General features: G+C 33.4%; 1 protein-coding gene and 1 long non-coding RNA gene across 3 annotated transcripts in view; both read left to right on the forward strand.

Annotated features, from left to right (window-relative positions):
* LOC106465982 overlaps positions 1–8,126 on the forward strand; it is a 107,695-nt gene that overhangs the window by 15,852 nt on the left and 83,717 nt on the right. The gene's annotated exons all lie outside the window — the stretch shown is intronic.
* LOC111087407 overlaps positions 6,193–8,126 on the forward strand; it is a 5,792-nt gene continuing 3,858 nt past the window's right edge. Inside the window, exon 1 of the long non-coding RNA XR_002612108.1 lies at positions 6,193–6,267. This is a non-coding gene — a long non-coding RNA (uncharacterized LOC111087407). The remainder of the gene's footprint in view (positions 6,268–8,126) is intronic.

Consider the following 8,126-nt stretch of genomic DNA (forward strand, 5'->3'; position numbering starts at 1 on the left):
GTGTCAAGGATTGATAATCAAGTAATGAAGACTCGAAAATTAACGGAAATTTATGGTCAGTGATTTATTAAGTTGTAATTTTCAAGACCTACGGTGTCAAGGATTGATAATCAAGTAATGAAGACTCGAAAATTAACGGAAATTTATGGTCAGTGATTTATTAAGTTGTAATTTTCAAGACCTACGGTGTCAAGGATTGATAATCAAGTAATGAAGACTCGAAAATTAACGGAAATTTATGGTCAGTGATTTATTAAGTTGTAGTTTTCAAGACCTACGGTGTCAAGGATTGATAACCAAATAATGAAGACCCGAAAATTAACGGAAATTTATGGTCAGTGATTTATTAAGTTGTAATTTTCAAGACCTACGGTGTCAAGGATTGATAATCAAGTAATTAAGACCCGAAAATGACACCAGAGTAGGGGTTGTAGGAGGAATTAATGAAAATATTATTTTTCTAATCTTACGATACGGTAATTATATATTTCTATAGTACGTGCAGGTGTTGAGTAACAAATGATAAAACTATCCAGAAATGATAATACGGTGTTGAACCCCCAATAATGTTCAGGAGAGCACAGACTTCCGTATGAAAGTGAAGCAGTAAAAAATATCACACAGTTCTTAATTAAGAACCACTTCAGATTAAGTCTATATTAAAGTGTGTTTTCAGGAAAACCCCTGTGTGCTAGATGGGATTAATATATAGTGACTGTATAGGCTTAGGTAGATCAATGACTCGTGTTCGATAAGCTAAGTTTCATTACATTTTGTAGCTTGAATAGGGGCGTTGTTTTCTTGAGAGACATCAGCAGCAGGGTATGAATTATATATCTAAGAGTAACCTTTTCTCGTCTATTTTTGTATTGTGACGGCTGTTACCCTGTCTTCAGTGTAATAGTGGAAAAAATGACTACGAGAACAAACATGTATCCTGTCTCATTACGGAACTGCATGCTCTGTTTAATCATGGAATTACTTACAGGATCATATGGTGTAACATAAGGGAAGGAACATCACCGGTAGTGAACAGTATAAAAACATTTGTAGTTTAAGGGTTAAAATGGAAACTAAGCCCATAAAGGGGGTCATATTTTTTTTCTGTGGTCATATCCAGATATACCTACGGTTATTTGATGGACACGGATAAATGTTACTTAAACGTTTCCAAATCAACAATTTCTAGGTGTTACACCATTGTTTGCTGAAACGTGCGTTACTCAGAATAGTGAAGTATGTCCATTGTGCCACCAAATCCCATCCTATCTAAACCCTACCCCTTACCCGTAATGTTCATGCTTGTGACTCAAATGTTCAATGTTCTAAAATATTATAGCATAGACCTACAGTAGTTGCTTGTTTGTGTTTGTTAAATTTCGTGCAAAGCTAGTCGTCGCTGATTTAGAAGTGATTGACTAGAGGGAAGGTAGCTAGTCAACAATACCAACCGCCAATTCTTGTGCTACTCTAATCGAACAAGGCCCGGCATAGCCAGGTGGTTATGGCGCTAGACTCTCAATCTGCGGGTCGCGGGTTCGAATCCCCGTCACACCAAACATGCTCGCCCTTTCAGCCGTGGGGGGGGGGTTATAACGTGACGGTCAATCCCACTATTCGTTGGTAAAAAAGTAGCGCAAGAGTTGGCGGTGGGTGGGTGGTGATGACTAGCTTCCTCCCCTCTAGTCTTACACTGCTAAATATATATATCCAATTTATTTAACTGCTAAATCTAAATTACAATTCAACTCAGTTTTAGGCTATTTGAAGTTGTAATACGTAACATTCGATATTTCACTTAGATAAACTATAGCATACATAGACTATAAGATTAAGTTTTAAATATCGGAAACTTAGCCATCAGTTTTTTACGAGCGCCTGATTTTATTACTTTTCTTCGGTGTTATTATGATTGTCTGGTTATATAAATGTTAAACCTTAGTGCAACCGAGTGGTATAGTTGTTGTATTGACATTGTGAATCATTAATATTATAAGAGCTTTATTTAAACATTTAACCTTAGAATGCAACTTTTCTGTTCAAATATATTGTTGTTCGTATTAGCGTGAGAAGCGTTTGCACACATTGCAAATGTAATGTTTTTTTTAGTTTGTGCGGTCAAAACAACCTGCAGGACATACTGTATGTTATTAACAGAGGTGATAGTTTAGCAATTTTCCACTTTCTGTAGCTCGGACTGCGGTAGTCCAAACTATCACATATTTTCAGTGGATGTGATCTGGTTGACCCTTACTTCACATATCAAATTTCAAGGTAATCTATTAAGATATACACGAGCTATAAAATCTCTAATTTGGATTGATTTTCTTCTTTTTTTGTCTTCGCACTGAAAGTACGGAAGCTTTATTTGACAGAAAAACATACTTAACTTTCATGGATTTTCTTTTCAAATTTGGTACACTGATAAATCTTTACAAACTACAAATAGGTGTCAAATTTGGTCAAAATATAGGCCACGCAACAAAAACCGCTCAATTTTGACCACGTGAGCTCACGGGCTGAAATATTTACTACAGAAAAGGTGAACCGTTTTTAGTTTTTTGTCATTCGGATGAAAGACGGCTGATTTAGAGCAGTAAAACAATAGGGTGAAAACATATGCAGATATATATAAGTATTGATTAGGCCAAGCAAACTAGATTAGCAGTTTCTAGCTCAAGGTTTCGAAAGAATCATACGGTGAACGGTTATTATTCATTGCCAACTTTTAAGTACAAATTTGCTAAATCTTATGAAATTCTCCTAATTAAAGAGCGTTTAGTGTCACGTGATATTAGCTTAAGCAATTAGTACGGCTGTACGAGTGCATGCGGGTGATGAAAAGAAACTAGCTAACTAATGAATGAATATTTGCTGTAAAACTTTTATCAATGCTATAAGTGTAAATACTAGTTTGACCGCCAATTTTGATTTCATTGTTTTAAGTCGCACGCTCAATCCTTTTTTGGCAGCACCTTTTTTTTTACACCTCAGGTATTTTTGATTAGATACATAAACAGTCAGTCGACACAAATGATATTGTCTTTTAGGGTATGGGAACAATTAATGTATGTGATATTCTTAAGCGGTCTACGGAGATGTCCCCCTGTGAGACAGCTATAAAGCGGTGAATATATGGACTTACAACAATGAAATCCGGGGTTTGATTTCCCGTGATGGATAGAGCACAGATAGCCTGTTGTATATTTTGCGCAAATAGGGGAAAAAGTGCTTCAACCGAGTGAACGTTTAAAAGATGCAGAAATCTTAAACAAAAAATAATGTGAAACCTAAATGTAATAATTTTGCAGAAGAATATTTAATGCGGATTTTTACTAAAACGTAAGATAATAAACAATCTTGTATCGGTAGAGTGCCAGTTATTCACACTAGTCTACAGGTCATGTTCCTGAGAAATGCGCTGAAGCGTTTCAAATTTATGCAACGAAAAGTCTATTAGTAAACAACGAAAATAATATCTCTGATTGCGCAAGGTAAAAAAATTGTGCGCATTATGCATGAGGTAATTCACGTTGTTCTTTCAATAAAAGAAACATATAAACACACACACACAAGGGAAACCTTTCTTGATTTTCAAGACATGTAAAGACATTCATTGTACAACTAGAAACCAAAAGAAGGTGATCGAAGACAAATCAGACGCAGCTGAAAGGAAGAACCAACTATAGAGTCGAAACGAAAAGGAAGTAGTCAAAAATACACCAGTCGCAGATGAAAGGAAGAACCAACTATAGAGTCGAAACCAAGAGGAAGTAGTCAAAAATACACCAGTCGCAGATGAAAGGAAGAACCAACTATAGAGTCGAAACCCAAATGAAGTAGTCAAAAATACGTCATACGCTGCTGAAAGGAAGAACCAACTATAGAGTTGAAACCCAAATGAAGTAGTCAAAAATACACCAATCGCAGATGAAAGGAAGAACCAACTATAGAGTCGAAACCAAGAGGAAGTAGTCAAAAATACACCAATCGCAGATGAAAGGAAGAACCAACTATAGAGTCGAAACCAAGAGGAAGTAGCAAAAAATAAGTCATACGCAGCTGAAAGGAAGAACCAACTATAGGGTTGAAACCAAATGAAGTAGTAAAAAATAAGTCATACGCAGCCGAAAGGAAGAACCAACTATAGAGTCGAAACCAAATAAAGTAGTAAAAAATAAGCCATACGCAACTGAAAGGAAGAACCAGCTATAGACTTGAAACCAAGAAGAACTAGTAAAAAACAAGTCATACGCAGCTGAAAACCAAATAGGTAAATAACTACCAACAAAAGTGTTGCTATTCAACTTTTACTAAATATTCGCAAGTGCTTTAGTTTAACCTCTCGATCTTGTATCCGAAGATATAATTGGAAAACTAACATGGCAGATGTTTATGTAGTTAAATGTTCCCCCTCCATCCAAGTTATAATTAAGCTGTATAACGTTACACATTTTATCGTCAGTTTCTATGAATTTTGTAGTAGCGTGTTTTGTATCAGTGGTTCAGAGGTTATGGAAGTATACATTTGTACTGTTTCATAGTGTTTCTGTGTAACATTTGTTGCTTAACTCTAACTTTGAGAGATAGCAATAAACGGAACCAGTGGGTTATGATTGATATACACAAGATATACATTTGGAAGCTTTTTAGTCTTCGTGGATAATGATCATAAATGAAAATTACTATTTTAAATATATGCATGGAAATATTTCCAGTTTTTAAATTCTGTTTTATGTTGCTTTCAATGGGGTAAAAGTACAATGCCGAAAGATATACGTGTGGTCTACGCTAACTCAAGCAATGAATTTTAGAAGGTTTCAGGATATATGACTATAATTATTTATAGCACCAACTTAAGAATTTTTTTGGAAAAGTTTTTTCCTGGAAAATAATATTTGGTTATCACGTTACGTTCTTCAATTATAAGCTTATTTATGCATGGTTTTTGAATATAGAAATTTGAATGATTTCTGGTTGAATGGACGGTAATTGCCTGTTGTAGAAACTCAAATATAGAGGACGACGTTCCTCTGTAATGGTGTTTCTACAACAAACAGTTGCCATCTATTCAACCATATTTCATCTTGAATACTCTGCCTAAACAATCTATTGAATGATTTCATTGAAAAAATCAAGGTGTTCTGTAGGATTGTGCGAGTGAACAAATCATTGTTTAGCTCCATTTAGTGCTAAAATATTGAATTAGGTTTTTCAAGTAAGGTATTTTTTTTTAGATTTGTTAAACTAGTTAATTCACTTCGAAAGTAATGCTACATCAAGACAGACATCACCAACTACATTTTATTTCCTTTTTGTATAGAACAAATAGTTTACATGATAACAAGAACATACCACATTTCTAAACACACTAACTCATTTTCTGCTAATAAGCCTATCAGTCTCTTTTTTTGTTGTATAATAACAAAAACACACCACTTTTGTTTAAGACTCATAACGTAGGTAAATTAATATTTAGAATTATACACGAAAGCTCGCAGATAAAAGTATTTTAACGTAGAGAAAAGTCACTGTATAATTCTACAAACCAACTACATTTTATTTGCTTTTTGTATAGAACAAATATTTTACATGATAACAAGAACATACCACATTTCTAAACACACTGACTCATTTTCTGCTAATAAGCCTATCAGTCTCTTTTTTTTGTTTGTATAATAACAAAAACACACCACTTTTGTTTAAGACTCATAACGTAGGTAAATTAATATTTAGAATTATACACGAAAGCTCGCAGATAAAAGTATTTTAACGTAGAGAAAAGTCACTGTATAATTCTACAAAACACACCACGTTAAATCGCTTTCTAACAGATTCATTCAGTTTGTTTTTCTGTTTATATCATAACAAAACAAATCACGTTACATGGTTTTCTTCCAACAAAGCCATTCATAGTCTGTTTTTCATTTTAAAGTCATTTGCAGTTTTATTTAATGAAATCATGTTTTTCAGTTATTTTCCTACTTCTGGAAATCATTATGTCACTAATATTATGCCTGATATAATCAGTAATGATTTTTATTTTCAAATCATTAGTTTTCTCTTTCATTTCTCATTGTGTACTTTGTTACGTATCTGATTTAAATTGTTCTTACAAGGATTACCTACTCATTCTATCATGATAAGTAATGAAAAAAACATTTTGCAACTAGTAATTGTGATATAGGGACCACAATGCAAAAAGTACAGTAACAAGGTAAGAGTTGAATACACAAAACCGTACAGAAATCCCTACATAAATAGCCAGTACGTACTGAGTCAATCTTACAAGCTTATGGTTATTAGCCACTGTAAGATTGTATTGCACTGCCCAGTATAAATGCTTTTATTCAAACCTGAATTCATGCAACTGACAGGAATTCAACATTTGGTTGTAGATAAAGGTTATTCTTGGAAAGATTTGCCTACTTGTGTAGTGATTTTTGTATGGTTTTGTGTATTCATCCCTACTTTGTTTCTTAACTTCTTGGCTTTGCCATCCCTACATCATAGTAGATAAAGGTTATTCTTGGAAAGATTTGCCTACTTGTGTAGTGATTTTTGTATGGTTTTGTGTATTCATCCCTACTTTGTTTCTTAACTTCTTGGCTTTGCCATCCCTACATCATATTTAATTTTTGTAAATTTGTTTTATTACTTGATGTTTCCCCTTTTTTTCTTTAAACAATTTCATTGAAGAAGGTTGATGAGTGAAGTTTTTTTTATTATAAATCAATGGTAATATATGTTGTTAATATCATATCACTTGTAGAATGACCTCAGATATTGATATTATATCATAATTGGTCACAAAAGATTATTAATCATGACTGGTCATAATCTTGACTTTTTCGAATTTAATGTTGAGGAACCTACTGTAAGGAAAGAACATATGAAAAACATATAGCTGCTTCATCACTATATTCACGTTTGCATTCTCTTTGGCTCTGCCATCCTTACATCATTTTACATTTACAACACGTTTTTGTTACTAGTTTTGTAACTTTTTTTTCCCTGACTGAAAGTTAATGTATTCAATGAAATTGGGCAATAAACTTAATATTATGTGTATTTATTTTTCCTGTTACTCCTTCACTCCATACATAATTTAGGGACTGGCTCCCTAAAGACATCGATTGTATAGTGTACAAAGCATTCATTATTCTACATGTTACAGTCATCTAATGTTCATCTATTATTGACTAATAATTCCTGTTTCACCATGTACTTAAGTTTTTAAGGAATACCAGTTTTTTGTAAGAAAGCCTATTTCAAGGGGTAATGATAACATCATTTATACAACAGTGCTTAATATTAGCCTATTTCCAAGTACTCTTAAAATGATTTTCTGTCGTACTAAAGCCATTGCGAAAACTTCGCAAATTTTATGGCTAGCGTGGGAAAAGAAAACAAATGAACACTTTGACTCTTTAGCTAGTTCTCAGTTCTCCACTTTAGAAACACTTTTCAATGATATTCGGAGGCTCACAAGCTGTGAAACACTCGATAATGGCAATTATGTACTCAAATAAGGATATAACTCAACTTTAGTAGTTATTTGAAAGCATCGTAGAATAATAGATTGATCGTGGCAGCCATGTTTTTCTAGACCAATCCCTACATACTAAGCACTTCCGTAATACTTGATATAATATAATGCTCAATTGCGAAATTTATACATTAAAAACATCAGAATACCGAACCGCATATTTTATTCATATTAAACATAATTCTAAGAACAGTTTCATGTTTTTGATTCAACTGTAGGGATTCTTTTTTACATTTTACAGTTTGCTTTGTAATACAACTTAAATAATTTCTTAATTGACAATGCATTATATTTATGTGATTTACTGCTAATGGTAAATTGGTGTTGCTTAATACAATAAATTGTGATTAAAACCCAGATTCTCTAAACTCTAGCCAATTTATTATTCAGTTATATATCGTGTTCAAGTTATGTTAAATCTAGAACTCCACAGAGAGAACTTAACATTTCGTATCAGCACTTAACAACAGCATATTTCAGTACAAATAATGGCTGGAGACGGCTTGAATGGGTAATGAAGAAAAACTTTAATATAACAGCAAATGTACAACGTTTCGACAAGGTTTTGTCATCAGAT

This window comes from Limulus polyphemus, unplaced genomic scaffold (genome assembly GCF_000517525.1).
Source record: "Limulus polyphemus unplaced genomic scaffold, Limulus_polyphemus-2.1.2 Scaffold2113, whole genome shotgun sequence".
NCBI lineage: Eukaryota > Metazoa > Arthropoda > Merostomata > Xiphosura > Limulidae > Limulus > Limulus polyphemus.